The sequence below is a fragment of the Hyla sarda genome, chromosome 4 (assembly GCF_029499605.1).
Source record: "Hyla sarda isolate aHylSar1 chromosome 4, aHylSar1.hap1, whole genome shotgun sequence".
In the NCBI taxonomy this organism is placed as follows: domain Eukaryota; kingdom Metazoa; phylum Chordata; class Amphibia; order Anura; family Hylidae; genus Hyla; species Hyla sarda.
In genome coordinates, this window is record NC_079192.1 from 268,532,258 (window position 1) to 268,550,430 (window position 18,173).

At 41.8% G+C, this 18,173-nt stretch overlaps 1 protein-coding gene and 1 long non-coding RNA gene across 3 annotated transcripts in view; one reads left to right on the forward strand and one right to left on the reverse strand.

The window, feature by feature from the left end:
- PTPRR (protein tyrosine phosphatase receptor type R) overlaps positions 1 to 18,173 on the forward strand; it is a 182,217-nt gene that overhangs the window by 110,338 nt on the left and 53,706 nt on the right. The window lies entirely within an intron of this gene.
- Positions 1,332 to 7,892, reverse strand: LOC130369205 (uncharacterized). The gene is made up of 3 exons (XR_008892698.1): positions 7,791 to 7,892; positions 2,239 to 2,415; positions 1,332 to 1,797 (listed from the first exon to the last, which is right to left on the reverse strand). It is a non-coding gene; the product is annotated as an uncharacterized LOC130369205 (long non-coding RNA).

The window sequence follows — 18,173 nt, forward strand, 5'->3', positions numbered from 1 at the left end:
AGATTTGAAGTCTTTAGGCGGTGCTCACCTTTTTTCAGCATGTTTACACATTTTTACTTTGTTTTTGGGTGTGTTTTGCTGCCATTTTCCAAAATCAAGAAAAAAAAAAGACTTATTTCTACAGTGATTTGCACAATTGTGGTAAAATAGCAACATTTTGCCATAATTTTGGCAGGATCACACAAGAACAGAAAAAAGTGGAAAAAGGCACAGCGTAAACACAGCCTCCGGGGAGTGCTTCTTCAATGTATTATCTTGTTGAGGAGTCAGGTAGATGTCAAAAAGCAGTGGAGTTATCTCATAGGTTTTACATATTCCATTATGTGATAGCCTGGGGTTACAGGGTATAAGGGGTGTTGCGGTTCTGTATAATAAAGGGCGCTGTTAACCCTTGTCACTCGTGATGCCAGGGTGAAGATTAAAACTCTGTAGTGATGCTGAGCCTATCGCTACCCTTCCCAAGAGCGATAGGTGAGTGTAAAACAAATGGATTGTCAACAGCAGTGCTGAACTTAAAACTTGCAGGAACTTTACTGAAGATTTTCTGTACATGCAGTAACGGTAACAGTCCAGATAACAGAGTCTATATAGACAGCACAGCAGTGACTGACAGTTGCTTAGGACCGGAAAGTTCTCTTAAGATAAGGAGGATTGTACTTGCATAGATCCGCTGGATTTAGGGGTTAGATTAGGTCCAGAGGTCTTGCGGAGATAGCGGGGAATTGTAAGAACTATCCGTCTCTAGCACAGGCCTAGGCCGCAAGGCTTTGGCCTAGTAATGGTCTTGTAAGCTGGGAGGTCCTACCTCATTCAGAGTCAGCAACCCAAGAGAGAGGCTGCTTGCTTGGCAGCACAGGAACAAGAGAGAGATTAATGGCTGCAGCTCCCTTATATGGGCAGGGGCTGGCCGTTTTGGATTGGTCCATATCAGCTGTCACTCACCGTTACAATGGATTGTGGGTGATCACCTGACTAGTACAACCAAAGGTCCTTTAGCAAAACCATAGAGTTCTGCAACTGCAGGTCCTGCGACGCCGAAACAAGTGAGTAACACATATACATATATTTATATAGATAATATCTATAAATATTAAGTTACTAAGGGGTGACTTGGAGTTAATTAGGGAAGCAAACCCCGACAGTCCTAGGGACTCTAACTTTGGGGACTAATAGCTAAGGCACAGTATGAAATACGGTGCCGGGACACCACAGTTATATAAAGTATAAATTATTTTTCTATGGTGTATTCAGTAGTGTCTCTCTGTAATGATTCCGCTTCATACAGTATATTTTGGAATGCTGTACTCAGATGACCATTATTTATAAATATTTCTATCCTCAATGGCCCTTTTCAATTGTCATAGGAAGTACGTTTTTTAAATGTGTGTGTATTTATTGGGGAGGACTATCCCTTATCCTTTGGATAAGATTAGGGGATAAGATGTTTTCCAGCAGAGTACCCCTTTAAGTTTTACTAGACAATAATATTATCCATATTGCACATCTGCAACTGAGGAAGGGTGATACAACACCCGAAACGCGTCTTGCTCTATTTAATAAACAAGTTTTATTGGACTAAGAGGATTCTACTCACTTTTCTTTTTTGCTCTATAGATAGCGCCTAGTGGGGATAGTTTTTTCTACCTCCTCTCTCTGCAACTAGTTCATAGAAGTGAACAAAAATCATTCTGCTTTACAGTATCATCAAACAATATAACACATTTCAATATAAGGAAAAACACTTACAAAAATTCTCCAGAATACGTAGCTGAGGACCAGACAAACATCAATATACACCTATAATGAAAAGGAACACCACTGCTTTAATTCTTTCTACAAATATTTATTATAAATCATGACATAGGTAAATACATAGGAAACACATGCATGAGGTCATATCATAGAAAGGAACAGATAGGTGGAGCTTCAGTGGTTAGGTTATAAAAAGTTCATATCATGGATTGCAAGATTAAATACACCAATATGCATGAAACCAACATGATATATATTGCATAGAAATAAAGTTCATTTATGCTTTGTCTGGAACAGGTCAAAAATGCCTGCATATCAAACTAAACCTATTATCAGTCTCATAGTATTCAAGGGGTTGTCCAGCGAAAGAAAAAAAAAACTGTGTATGGTGTCAAAAAGTATGATAAACTTAGTACAGATTGTCATAAGCCATATGGTACAGACCATTCATTATCAGATGAGGTGCCTGGCTGTAACATTACTTACTAAATGTCAGTTGCCAGCGTTCTGATCAGGCTCACTGCTTTCTGATCTGAGAAAAGCTTCCTGGTGCCTTAAAATCTATTGAGCAGTAATACAAGCTCCCCTCTTCACATCAATGGTGACAAGATTACAATGTATGTAGATGACATTTTGTTATTTCTTGAGGATCCAAAACAATCTCTGTCAAGAGTAAAAGAAATAATACACAGTTATGGTAGGTTTTCTGGGCTGGCAATAAACTGGTCAAAATTGGTCATCATGCCATTGGGAGAGGAAAACATAGGACAGACTTAGGATTTAAAGGTAATAATTAAAGGAGAAACATTAAGATATTTAACCCGTACAGGATACGCCTTCTGTACCTGGGTCTTAAGGAACAAGGGCGTACCTGTACACCCGTGGGAATTTCGGTCCCTGCCGCACGCCGGGCGGGGACCGGGCCGGGGTGACTGCTGATATCGATCAGCAGACACCCCGTGCAAATGCCCATGGAGGTCATCAGACCCCCCCATGTCGGCGATCGGCGCAAATCGCAAGTGAATTCACACTTGCGATTTGCGCCGATTCCGGGTCATTCGGGTCTATGGTGACCCGGTGACCCGGAATAGAAGGGGGATCGCGGTTGTCTAAGACACCCACGATCCCCCTGTAGCCATAGGAGTGAGGTGGCAGAGGTGCCAACCCTCCTATCTCTGCTATTGGTGGTCTAGACGGTGGTTTACTTTCATTTTCCCCGTTCTGCCCACCCACAATAGGCGGGGCAGGACAGGGAAATGACGGGGACCGAACGCCGAAGAGCCACTTACCCGTCGGTGGAAGCTGCGGGACCGGATCGGCAGCGGTGATCGGCGCGGGCGGCGATGTCGTGCAGCAGAAGAGGACGGCTCCCTGAATACGACGGAAGCCGGTAAGTTGCCTAGCAACATCTAGAGGGCTACAGTCTGAGACTGTAGCCCTCCAGATGTTGCAAAACTACAACTTCCAGCATGCCCAGACAGCTGCTGGACATGGTGGGAGATGCAGTTTTGCAACAGCTGGAGGTCTACAGTTTAGAGACCACTGCACAGTGATCTCTATGCTGTAGCACTCTAGATCTTGCAAAACTACAACTCCCAGCATGCCCACATAGCTGTTTGCTGTCTGTGCATGCTGGAATTTGTAGTTTTGCAACATCTGGAGGTCCACAGTTTGGAGATCACAGTGCAGTGGTCTCTATCTGTAGCCCTCCAGATGTTGCAAAACTGCAAATCCCAGCATGCCGAAACAGCTGTCTCGGCATGCTGGGAGTTGTAGTTGCGATCCCTCCAGCTGTTGCATAACTAGATCTCCCAGCATGCATGGTCTGTCAGTACATGCTGGGAGTTGTAGTTTTGAAACAGCTGGAGGTTTGCCCCCCCATGTGAACGTACAGGGTACATTCACACTGGCGGGTTTACAGTAAGTTTCCTACTTCAAGTATGAGCTGCGGCAAACTTTTCTCCGCAGCGCAAATTTCTAGCGGGAAGCTCACTGTAACCCGCCAGTGTGACTGTACCCTAAAAACACTACACTACACTAACACATAATAAAGGGTAAAACACTACACATACACCCCCTTACACTGTCCCCCCAATAAAAATGAAAAATGTATTGTACGGCAGTGTTTCCAAAACGGAGCCTCCAGCTGTTGCAAAACAACAACTCCCAGCATTTCCGGACAGCCACTGACTGTCCAGGCATTCTGGGAGTTTAGCAACAGCTGGAGACACCCTGTTTGGGAATCACTGGCGTAGAATACCCCTATGTCCACCCCTATGCAATCCCTAATTTAGTCCTCAAATGCGCATGGCGCTCTCTCACTTCAGAGCTCTGTCGTATTTCAAGGAAACAGCTTAGGGCCACATATCGGGTATCTCCGTAATCGGGAGAAGTTGCATTACAAAATTTGGGGGCTTTTTCTCCTTTAACCCCTTATAAAAAGGAAAAGTTGGGGGCTACACCAGCCTGTCAGTGTAAAAAAAAATTAAAATTTTACACTAACATGCTGGTGTTGTCCTTTACTTTTTATTTTCACAAGTGTTAAAAGGAAAAAAAGCCCCCCAAAATTTGTAAAGCAATTTCTCCTGAGTACAGAAATACCCCATATGTAAGCGTAAAATGCTCTGCGGGCGCATAACAAGGCTCAAGAGTGAGAGCGCACTATGTACATTTGAGGCCTACATTGGTGATTTGCACAGGGGTGGCTGATTTTACAGCCGTTCTGCCATAAACACAAAAAAAGAAATACCCACACGTGACCCCATTTTGGAAACTACACCCCTCACGGAAAGTAACAAGGGGTATAGTGAGCCTTTACACCCCACAGGTGTTTGACGAATTTGGATGGAAAAATGAAAAAAAAAATTCACAAAAATGCTGGTGTTACCCAAAATTTTTCATTTTCACAAGGAAACATGGGAAAAAAGCCCCTCAAAATTTGTAACCCCATTTTTTCTGAGTAAGAACATACCCAATATGTGGATGTAAAGTGCTTGGCGGGCGAACTACAATGCTCAGAAGAGAAGGAGCACCATTGGGATTTTGAAGATAAAATTTGTCCGGAATTGAAGGCTACGTGTGTTTACAAAGCCCCCATAGAGCCAGAACAATGGAACCCCCCACATATGACCCAATTTTGGAAACTACACCCCTCACGTAATGTAATAAGGGGTACAGTGAGCATTTACGCCCCACAGGTGTCTGACAGATTTTTGGAACAGTGGTCCGTGAAAATGAAAAATGTAATTTTTCATTTGCACAGCCCACTGTTCCAAAGATCTGTCAAACGCCAGTGGGGTGTAAATACTCACTGCACCCCTTATTAAATTCTGTGGGTGGTGTGGTTTCCAAAATGGGGTCACGTGGGGGGGGTCCACTATTCTGGCACCACGGGGGGCTTTGTAAACGCACATGGCCCCCGACTTCTATTCCAACCAAATTCTGTCTTCAAAAGCTCAATGGTGCTCCTTCTCTTCTGAGCATTGTAGTGCGCCAGCAGATCACTTGATGTCCACACATGGGGTATTTCCATATTCAGAAGAAATGGGGTTACAAATTTTGGGGGTCATTTTCTCCTATTACCCCTTGTAAAAATATAAAATGTGGGGGAAAACCAGCAATTTAGTGAAATTTTTATTTTTTTTATTTACACATCCGACTTCAGCAAAAAGTCGTCAAACACCTGTGAGGTTTTAAGGCTCACTGGACCCCTTGATGTGTTCCTTGTGGGGTGTAGTTTCTAAAATAGTATGCCATGTGTTTTTTTTTTTTGCTGTTCTGGCACCATAGGGGCTTCCTAAATGCAACATGCCCCACAAAAACCATTTCAGAAAAACTCACTCTACAAAATCCCATTGTCGCTCCTTCCCTTCTGAGCCCTCTACTGCGCCCGCCGTACACTTGACATACACATATGAGGTATTTCCTTACTCGAGAGAAATTGGGCTACACATTTTAGCAAGATTTCTCTCCTTTTACCCCTTGTAAAAATTCAAAAACTGGGTCTACAAGAACATGCCAGTGTAAAAAATGAAGATTTTGAATTTTCTCCTTCAATTTGCTGCTATTCCTGTGAAACACCTAAAGGGTTAACAAACCTTTTGAATGTCATTTTGAATACTTTGGGGGGTGCAGTTTTTATAATGGGGTCATTTTTGGGGTATTTCTAATAAGAAGGCCCTTCAAATCCACTTCAAAACGGAACTGGTCCCTGAAAAATTTAGATTTTGAAAATTTTGTGAAAAATTTGAAAATTGCTGCTGAACTTTGAAGCCCTCTGATGTCTTCCAAAAGTAAAAACATGTCAACGTTATGATGCAATCATAAAGTAGACATGTTGTATATGTGAATCAATATATAATTTATTTGAAATATAAATTTTCCTTATAAGCAGAGAGCTTCAAAGATAAAAAAAAATTCAAAATTTTCAATTTTTTCATCAAATTTTGGAATTTTTCACCAAGAAATGATGCAAGTATCGAATTTTTTTTTACCACTAACGTAAGGTAGAATATGTCACGAAAAAACAATCTCGGAATCAGAATGAAAGGTAAAAGCATTCCAGAGTTATTAATGCTTAAAGTGACAGTATTCAGATGTGCAAAAAATGGCCGGGTCCTACAGTGAAAATTGGCTGGGTCCTTAAAGGGTTAAGGATATATTTATCTAAGGAGATAGGGAAATACCATCAGATAAACACTTTAAAATTAATTTAGGAATTAGAAAGAAAGGTTAATATATGGAATGATTTAAATTTATCAAAAGCAGAAAAGATAACCTTAATCAAGTCAGTAATGATGCCAAAGATTTTGTATGTATTTGGATTGGCACCAAGTTGGTGTGAGATGAAGTTGAAAAAATTATCTAAATTTTCAACTCATTGGCCCACATTTATCATTGTCTTTAGACAGTTTTTTGTGTCTAAAAAAGGGGCAAAAAAGGCGCAAGCAGGGTTTTTTGCGCCTTTTTTTGCCCCCTTTTGTTTACACATTTCTGCTGATTTTGAGTTGCAATCCACTGATTTTGAGTTGCAATCCACTGATTTTGGCAATAGACATGAAATGAAAGGGATTTATCATTGCACCTTTTTGTAAAAAGGAGCAAAAAAAGGCGCAAAGCCACTGAAAAGTCTCTAAAACTACACCAGCCCAGACATGGGGGGAGATTTATCAAAACCTGTCCAGATGAAAAGTTGCTGAGTTACCCATAGCAACCAATCAGATCGCTTCTTTCATTTTCAAAGAGGCCTGTGAAAAATGAAAGAAGTGAGCTGATTGGTTGCTATGGGCAACTGCACCACTCTTCCTCTACACTGGGTTTGATAAATATCCCCCATTGTGTAGCTTTTTGGTGTATGTGTAGACAGAAATTTCAGAAAATGTGACCTGCACAAAATGTATGAAATGCTCTTTGACCATTTAATAAATTTGGTTCTCCTACACATTACCAGCTTCACTTACACTGCAATGATAAATGTGGGCAATGGACTTTATTCTACTTACATGGCTCCAAACATTTTTCAGGCTGTGACACACCTGTCCACACACATACACACCTACTTTTTAAATCATGCAACTGAGACACACCTGTATAGTAACAATGAAACGGAAAAAACTGAAGTAACAGTGAAAGTGAAATATAAAAAGTAATAAAGTAGTAAAATGCTAAATAAATGTGGTGAGGGTGTGATGAGAGCAGATGGAATTAACCCCTTGTGTTTGTGATGCCAGGGTGTGGTTTATCCTCTACACCACTCGAAGGAATACCGCTGGATCCTGGGCTTGGCACGGGGGCAAATAATGACTCCAATACCAAGTTATGGAACAACGGCAGCTTTACTGAGTCAGACAGATGTAACAGTCTATACAGCTTGGCTAGGTCCACAGAGGTGACCAGTGACTTCAGAGACCTTAGGGCTTTCTGGGACTTATAGTGGACTTGGACAATTTGGTTGCTGGCCACTCTTACTTGAGACATGATAACTTGGACTGACTTGACTATGACAGACTATGACTGACTTCTCCCCTTCTTTAGCCTACCAGGCTTTGACTTGACCTGTGGGGCAATGGACTTGAGAATCCGTGGCTGCTTGACTGACTTTAAGCCTCCTCTGGACTCTAGACACACACATAGGACTTGACCTCACTGCAACTCAGCATACCAGAGAAGAGAGCAGAGGCTCCACCTAGGGCTTATATGGGGGAGACTCTGAGGGGTCCCATAGGTCACCCTTAGGTCACATGGTCACTGATACCTCACTGGGTTACAATCACATGACAACAGGTCTTAAAGGCATACCACATTTCAGGTATAATACATTATATAACAGGCATATAAATAAAAAGACAGTGGAACAGGTGCAGGGGGGCCCAGGGGACACTGTATGGAGGCTGCCTGACAGGGCAGCAAGGGTACAGGGGTGCAACTCCTGTACTTGGCCACCACATAAAGCAACCAAACAGTTCTATTAAAGAGTAGTCCAGCTTAGATTCTTTTTAAACTCATCCTTCCCTGGCTGGGGCATGTTATGGCAGCCATACAGAGAAGGTGAGAAGAGCTTGCTAGCATGTATTTTATCCGGTTATTAGTAACAATCCGATGGGGTCTCAGCACTGAGACCTTGAACAATCTCTCAGTGTGATATGTCAAGGATTATTTAAAGAGATATTCCAGGAAAAAACTTTTTTTTATATATCAACTGGCTCCAGAAATGTAAACAGATTTGTAAATTACTTCTAATAAATTATCTTAATCCTTTCAGTACTTATGAGCTTCTGAAGATAAGGTTGTTCTTTTCTGTTTTAGTCTTCTCTGATGACACGTGTCTCGGGAACCGCCCAGTTTAAAAGAAAATCCCTATAGTAAACATCTTCTAAACTGGGCGGTTCCTGAGACACATGTCATCAGAGAGCACATAGACAGAAAAGAACAACCTTAACTTCAGAAGCTCATAAGTACTGAAAGGATTAAGATTTTTTAATAGAAGTAATTTACAAATCTGTTTAACTTTCTGGAACCAGTTGAGATAGATATATATATATATATATATATATATATATATATATATATAAAGTTTTTTCCTGGATAACCCCTTTAAATGATAGTAACGCTATTATGCTTTTAAGTATGTTCACATATTGAAGGTTCTGATAAGACTAAAGGTTCCCACACCTCTTAGACTACAAATGGACAACCCCACCTCCATCAGCAGGTTCTGTTAACTGTATAAGGTGAATGGCTTGCTCCCGACTCTTCACCGATAGATGATGTCAGTAGAGGAAAGACTAAGGGGGGGATGTATCATTGCATTTAGACAATTTTTCACGTCTACAAATTTTGCGCAATTGCGCTTTTTTTGCATAGAGCTGCGTTTTTTTTGGTGGACAGTTTTCTAAAGTTGTCACCAGTTTGGTCTACCGTACACCACCTAATCCAGTGGACTGGTATTTATCAATTGCGCAAAAAAAGTAGATGTTTTTTTTTTGCGCAATTGAGCTTTTTTTGCAAGAAAAGTAGTCTAAGGTGAGGGATGCAGGAGCCGTCTCTCAGCACTGCAGTACTACAACTACTCCCATCATGGGACAGAATCTTTCCCATAATGGGAGTAGTACCACAGCGCTGAGAGACGCACATCCCCCGTCTGCGGGACTCTATTGTGACTGTTAGGACTACTACTCCCATCATGGACAGACTCTGTACATGATGGGAGTTGTAGTCCTGGGGCTGAAGGACAGATCGCAGCAGGTCATTCTCCAGAGACCCGCTGCGATCTGCATTTATTAACTTAAAAAGCCGGCGGTACATGCTGCTCCACTGCACTGCCGCCGGCTCCTGTATGCAGATGTCACGATTCCTATTCCCCGCCGTTGGGAGACAGGAGCTCTGATTGGTGGAAAGCTATTCACCACTATACACCAATCAGAGCTCCTGTCTTCTGGCGGGGATTATGAATTGTGACAGGTCTATACAGGGGAGCGAGTGGAGCCGCTTCTACAGTATATAATTGTTATGTGTATTTCCCCACCACAGACTAATACTGACCCCTTCTATAGTGAGCGCTGGGACCGCTGTGTGATTGACAGGTCCCCAGCGCAAGTGTCCGGCCCCACTGACCTTTACATGTTGTAAATCTTCATGATACACACTGCACTACACCTCCTCTTCTTTCTTCTGATGCCGGAGACGAGCGGCTTGTTTCATAGTCTATAGACAGAGCGCCCCCTCCCTGCCTCCACACTGCACAGGGCTGGGGCCAGACAACGGCAGGGGGCGCTCTGACTATAGTGAAAGCAGAAGCCGCGCGTCTCCGGTATCAGAAGAATGAAAAGGAGGATGGGCAGTGTGTATCATAAAGATTTATAACATATAAAGGTCAGTGGGGCCGGACACTTGCGCTGGGGACCTGTGTGACAATCACACAGCGGTCCCAGCGCTCACTTTACAGGGGGTCACTATTAGTCTGTGGTGAGGAAATACACATAACAATTACATACTGTAGAAGCGGCTCCACTCGCTCCCCTGTATAGACCTGTCACAATTCATAATCCCCGCCAGAAGACAGGAGCTCTGATTGGTGTATAGTGGTGAATAGCTTTCCACTAATCAGAGCTCCCCTCTCCCGGCGGCGGGGATTATGAATCGTGACATCTGTATACAGGAGGCGGCGGGGAGTGCAGTGTTGCCACTGGCTTTTTAAATTAATAAATGCAGATCGCAGCGGGTCTCTGGAGAATGACCTGCTGCGATCTGTCCTTCAGCCCAAGGACTACAACTCCCATCATGGACAGAGTCTGTCCATGATGGGAGTAGTAGTCCTAACAGTCACAATACAGTTTCACAGCTGGGGGATGTGTAAGAGCCATCCCTCAGCACTGCGGTACTACATCTACTCCCATCATGGGACACAAAATTTCCCATGATGGGAGTAGTAGTCCAAGGGCAGACTGACGGATCTCAGGGGTCTCACTCTTGAGACCCCTTGCAACTTCTCAGCCCCTGCCCCCTAGTGATGACATCATTAGGGGGCGGAGATTCACAGTCCAGGCCTGAAGCCAGGGTGATAAGTATGGCTCTGTTCTCATTATGCGTTTTGCATAATGGGAACAGAGCCTTTTTGGCAGTGAGTTCCCAAACAGGGAGACTCCAGCTGTTGTTTACCTACAGCCCCCATGATGGAAGTTGTAGTTTAGCAACAAAGTGGAACACACTGCATGATGTGCGCTCTCCCCAGGGGAGAGCGCCAAAAATGTACTGACCCATTTTTCGTGTTTTTATTTTCTTGTCATTTCAGATAAGTGAATGCAGAGGACTACCTGAGATTCGGTGGAGTGTGATGATGACTAGCATTTTTTAATGTCAATGAAAGGGTTAACGAGGGCTGTGGGGGAGTGTTTTTTTAAATACATTTTTTATTTCATGTGTTGTGTTTTTATAATTGAAATTTCAGGCTTAGTAGTGGAAGCCGTCTTGTAGACGGAATCTATTACTAAGCTGGGCTTAGTGTTAGCCCCACTGAAAATATGGGGAACCCTATGTGTTGTTGTTTTTTTTGTAATAAAAAAAAGTGTGTGGTTCCCCATATTTTCAGTGTCAGTCAGATACCAACCAATCAGCAACAGCCTGACGTTACCAGGGTGGGCGAGGACCATTGTTACTGGCTCTCCCCAACCTAAATAACCCCAGCCAGTTACCGCCTAGGCCATGGAGCGCTATTTTTGACACTCCAGGCCTGTTGGTACTGGCTCTTCCCAGCAACCCTGTGGCGGGTAACAGGGTAATAATTGGGGGTTAGCGCTAGCTGTTTTCGTGGCTAACGCTAAGCCCGGCTTAGTAATAGATTCCGTCTACAAGACAGCTTCTACTACTAAGCCTGAAAAATTCAATTAAAAAAACACGACACATTGAAAAAACATGTATTTAAAAAAAAAAAAAACACTCCCACACAGCACTCATTAAATCTTTTATTGACATTTAAAAAAAGCTGGTCATCATCGCAATACACTGAATCTGACGTAGTCCTCCCCATTCACGTATCTGAAATGAGAAAAAAAAAAAGGTTAGGACATCATTTGCGATCTCACCTGGTGAGTGCGCCCATACTGCAGTGTGTAACAGGGAGCCTCCAATTGTTCTTGTCTGCCTACTGTATCCTGTATACACAGTCATCTATAGATGGCTGTATATACAGGAGAGCGCACAAAGATTTAACTCAGAACTGCAGTGTGGGTTAACTCTTTCCTTGCTGGGCTCCTGTATAGTATACATGGATACACTATGCCCCCTGTATACTATACAGCGGGCGGAGGTAAGTAGTGATGCTCTGTACCCTGTATATGTATATGCTATACATCACTCCTTACCTCCTTACACTCTGTGGGGCGGGCGCTCTGCATCCGACCCATGGAGTAGTACCTGCAGTGAAAAAAATGCACACAGGGTACAAAAATGTTTGTTTCACACCAGCAAAAATGCAAGAAAAAACACAAGGGGGGAGAATAATCAAAACCAGTGTAGAGGAAGAGCGGTGCAGTTGCCCATAGCAACCTATCAGATTGCTCCTTTCATTTTTTTAAAGAAGCAATCTGATTGGTTGCCATGGGCAACTGAACTACTCTTCCTCTGTACAGTTTTTGATAAATCTCCCCCAAGAAAAATTACCAAAATGCAGGAAAAGCTGGGACCGTTTTTCAGGCGTTTTTGCTGGTGGACAATAAAAAACCTCAGTGGAATCCTGAAAAACAATAGAACAAAATCCCAGCGTCCAGGATACACCACTTTTCCTGTGAGGTGTAGAACAGGTCTACAAATAGAACTTTGTGGAGATTTAGACCATTGCACGAAATTTATCATGGGGCTTGCACAAGTTTGATAAATTTGGAGAAATTGCTCCAAATTTAGACCAACCAAAATGATCTACAAAAAACGTCTACCAACAACAACATTGATACATCTCCCCCATTAGCCCTAAAAATTTAAACCTTCAAACAACTAGCCACATCTGATCATTGACCCAGAAGCCTAAAGGGGTTATCTCTACCCAGACATTTACATAAGAAGCTGTTGCCTGATCATGTAATGATCTCAAATGTAAAATGACACAGCGATAATTCTGATGAGTCGCAGTCCATAAAATACATGGATACCATAAGTCCACCAGTGTGAGAGCTAGTCTGGGGGCCCCCTTTAAGTTTTCAACTCTGGTTTGTAATACTAATTTACAGACGCTGTGTTTTTTCCGCTTCTGACTTCTCTGTTTTAGTAAATATTTGGTTTCACCATAAAATAACAATTCTGCTGCATTCTTTTTAAACTCTGCGTTGTACTTTTCCTATGTTGTTCCTCCTAGAAATGTATGAATAAATTGAGAACCCTGCACACTTGGAGCAAAACTGTGGAGCAGTTGCCCATAACAACCAATCATATTGCTTCTTTCATTTTTGAAAAGGCCTCTGAAAAATGAAAGAAGTGTTCATTTTAATTCATTTTTAGGAGGCCTTTTAAAAAAATGAAGATGCAGTATGACTGGTTGCTAAGGGCAACTGCACCTCTTTTCCTCTGCACAGGTTTTGATAAATCTCCCCCACACGCTTTTGAAAACAAAGGATCAGAACAGCCCAGAGTTCTAAGAAAAGATGTTCTAGAATAGTTCTTTGTATGGGGAACAAATTACTAATACAGACTGACCAGGAATGCTGACAGGTTCTGTTCAAAGTGCTGTTATGATACATGTTCTAGACTGATAGACGCTGCCTGTCTCTGTTTTGCAAAAATGGCTGCAATTCCTGTCATATACCCTTTCATCACTAGGAATGTTCTAGAAAAAAAAATACAGTTCCTCAGTCTTAAATAAACTAGAAATTGCGCTGAATGGATGGTTATGTAGTAAATGTAAAAAAAAGAAATGGATTTGAATATACACTACATACATGTATCCTTATCTTATAAAGAATATGTCCTCTCAACAAAAATAATTCATAAATGTGTCCCATTTATGATGCACTTCAAAGTAATAATTAAAGTGCAGACAATTCCCAATCGGTTTGAAGTGTTTTCCTTACCTTTATGTGGCCCAGTTTGTGAGTGCAGACGGTAGTCATTTGGGTTTTCAGTCACTTTTGGGGTTTGTGGTTTCAAGAGCGAATATTCCTCTAGGACGTCATTAAAACTTCAAAGATCACAACCTAATGTTCTTCCTGTACTTGATAAACATATCACAGATTAACTCTTTATCGAATAGTCATGGCAAATGTTATTATATTGTATAAGGGATTAGAAAAGCCATTCATTTCAGTGGCATCCTATGGCACATGTGGGGCATAAAACCATTGAAATCAATGAATCTTCATATCCATCCCCATGTTGACTATTGGAGCACTTCTTAGTGGATGCAATGAAGAAATGAAGCTGCTGGACCCCCAACCAACCATTTTCATGTATAATACCTATGTGGCGGCTATAATACCTATTGGGGCGACCACCTTTTTATCCCTTAGCCAGTATAACATGTCAGATTGCATAGTTTGTGTATTGCTGCAAAGAATATTTTCTGAGGCATATTTGCAGTGCACTGTATAGAATTTTTAGTTTTTTTGCAACCATTTGTTATAAATCGTTCTATTTGGATTCCACTGTTTGAGCTACAAAATAAAGACCTCGGGGGATATTTATCAAAGTTGTCTATGTCCCGCATCAATATAGACCAAACTACAGAGGGTTAGTCTGGTCTATTGTGCACCTAATTTATCAAATGGCGCACGGCTCTTGATAAATTCTGTGCACAGACTGCATGTTCTATGCTTTAGTCTATATTTAAACCTGCTCCAACATGGTCTGACATTTCGGCGTACTTTCAGCGTATGCAACTTGTCGCTGAAAAGTCGCTTTTGATCAATTCAGCACCAATGCATTTTTCAATACATTTCAGTCTAAAAGAGACTTGCATGCATCATGTTCTAAAAATCCTCTAGAGCAAAAGTCGCGGAAAAGTCGCACATATTTAGACTGCGACTTTCTGTGCGACAAATTTAGACAAGAAAAACCAGTCTAAATCCTTTGATAAATCTCCCCCCAAATCTGCTAAAATAGGCCTTTTTTTGTAATCCATGTTGGGGTTTGTTATGACATTCATGACTATACTAGAACATTTTCTTGCGGAACACCTTTAGAGGAACCTTCAGGCTGGAATTGAGAGGAGAACACATGTTGTTGAGGTCAAGTACCGAGTGTATTGTGATGTTTGTTTGACCATAATTAGTGCTCTGTGACTTGAAACAAAGGTACAGTGTGTATGTTGCTTCTCGGCTGCTTATCGTGCACTTTGTCCTGTTGCTTTAGTTGCCACTGGTTGTGTTTTATACACACAGGAAATAGCATTACCAATCAATGCTGTTCCCAAGGTGACAGGAAACCCTGTTCGGTCCCCTGTTGATTATACATGTCTGGCTCCACCCTTCTTTTACTCTTCCTTTTTGGCTAGGCTTTAAACAAAACCCTTCTAACTGCTGCCTAGGCAATTTAATACATCAGAGACAGCTTGTGATAAGAAAGCAAGGATATTTTATAGAAGCTTTTTTATTTACGCTTCCAGCAGAGAAGAACATGGAACAGTAAATCAGGATGGAATTTATCTTCAACAAGTATAGATTAGTAAAAACAGCCTTAATGCTTAAAAGTTCTAAAGTTAGTGAAGCCCTTAAATAAAAGGTTATGCAGACATCTATAGAATGTACACTGACCCATACGGGTGGTCTACAATAAGATGCTAGGGGTGACTATCTTCACAATATAGCACATGTTGTATCATGCCATGATTTGGCCCAACAAATCTGTCCCAAAAATCTGTGCTAGTGTGTACTAGCTGAGAAACATGAGCAGTGTGGTACAGTAGATACTGTATTTGGGATCTGTGTGACATGCACCCTGCACATGATTGAATTTGTGGGGTTTTACTTCAAATTCAAATTGAAGACAACATTAATACATTTTAAGTGTACTTGTAGTTTCAAAAGAATTTTAAAATTGCATGGTTTGGTTACATTAACCCTTCACTGTAATGGTAAGGTGATTTTTTATTACTGGTGATTACTGGTGTTGTTTGGGCCCCTGAGAGTCCCCTCCATAGTACATATCTATCATTCTATCTATTTAAGGGGCCAAAACCAGAGCTTGGCTGTTTGCCAGCAGTATTCACACCTGGACTTCCTTTACTTTAATTCTCAGGCCAATCACAGGACAGCACCTTCTCCTCTCTGATATGACATAGTGCTGAAGTACAATGGAATAAACAGGCTAGCACTGTACTAGGGGATGAGTACACTACTATAGATGACATGTTGTGGTTGGAAGAAGGTGGTCATTAATGTACTGTGTTTGCGAGGTGACATATGAGCAGAAAACAGTAACAGAATCACAGCAAGGAAGGGGTTATAACACAAAAGCAGCCCTGGTCCAAGCAGTGAACTGCTGTTGCAGACTATTAGGAGGGAGGGAAAGGGGTTTATAGTCAGAAGATAGAACTGTGTACATACAAAGAACACAAGGGGTACTCAGCCCTTAGACATGTTATCCCCTATTCAAAGGATAGGGGTTAACATGTCTCATCATGGGGGGTCCGGCTGCTGGGCCTCCCTGTGATCTCTGGCTCGGTGCTGCGGCGTTCATGAACATGAAAGCCTGGGGCTTCCATGTTTATGACTCACGCCAAGCTCCTTCACTTCATGTTTATGGCAGGGGATGTGACAGCTGTGTACTAGGGTGTGGCGTGAGATCACAAACACAGAAGCCCCACTGGAGTGTAAACCCCCTGGAAGAGGCAGACAGGCTCAGATTGCATTCTCTCAGTCCTAGATTTCTCCTGCAAACAACATTTCCTGCTACCACTTCCTGTATTCCACCTCAGTCTCTGTGTTACCAGAGATGAACTAAGCCTAACAACAGGCAGTGGCCAGCAGTTTGAAAAGAAGTGAAACACCTAATGGCTAGGGATTTTTTAGACTAAGTAGTCATTTATTTTATAAATGAAGAGAAATACAAATATGTTAAAAGCTACCAATTGTTGCTTGAAACAACAGTGATCATTTAAAGATATGATGTCAAATTGAATGTGAAATTGTAGAAGTATATAGTAAAAGTATTTTTTGGGATTTTACTGCAGTAGTATTTTTGTAGCCCTGAGGCAAGCTAAAACAATTCTATATTCTTAGTATGTAAAAAATGTAATGCAAAAATGTAAAACACAAAACAAAAGCAATTATTTACAGCAAAGACCAAAAGTTTGGACCCACCTTCTCATTCAAAGTTTTCTTTATTTTCATGACTATGAAAATTGTAGATTCACATTGAAGGCATCAAAACTATGAATTAACACATGTGGAATTATATACATAACAAAAAAGTGTGAAACAACTGAAAATATGTCATATTCTAGGTTCTTCAAAGTAGCCACCTTTTGCTTTGATTACTGCTTTGCACACTCTTGGCATTCTCTTGTTGAGATTCAAGAGGTAGTCACCTGAAATGGTTTTCCCTTCACAGGTGTGCTGGTGTGGAGGAGGAGGTGTGATGGTGTGGGGGTGCTTTGCTGGTGACACTGTTGGGGATTTATTCAAAATTGAAGGCATACTGAACTAGCATGGCTACCACAGCATCTTGCAGCGGCATGCTATTCCATCCGGTTTGCGTTTAGTTGGACATCATTTATTTTTTAACAGGACAATGACCCCAAACACACCTCCAGGCTGTGTAAGGGCTATTTGACCAAGGAGAGTGATGGGGTGCTGTGCCAGATGACCTGGCCTCCACAGTCACCGGACCTGAACCCAATCGAGATGGTTTGGGGTGAGCTGGACCGCAGAATGAAGGCAAAAAGGGTCAACAAGTGCTAAGCATCTCTGGGAACTCCTTCAAGACTGTTGGAAGACCATTTCAGGTGACTACCTCTTGAAGCTCCTCAAGAGAATGTCAAGAGTGTGCAAAGCAGTAATCAAAGCAAAGGTGGCTAGAACCTAGAATATGACATATTTTCACACTTTTTTGTTATGTCTATAATTCCACATGTGTTCATTCATAGTTTTGATACCTTCAGTGTGAATCTACAATTTTCATAGTCATATAAATAAAGAAAACTCTGAATGAGAAGGTGTGTCCAAACTTTTGGTCTGTACTGTATGTGTGGGTTATAGGTCATAGTACAGAAAATATAGAAAAGTATGTTGCTAAAATTGTTTAATGTTATCCTACCGTCCAGAGGTCTCATTCCTGCACTTTGCACTACGGGAACAACTCTTTTGACAATAGGGACAGTGGGGTTCATAGGGGAACACCTGTTTAGTTAGGACTACTACTCCCAACTAGCTTGCAGCATAATGTCTATCATGACTGTGGCTACCATACACACAGCCACATTAAAGGGGTCGGACCCCTCT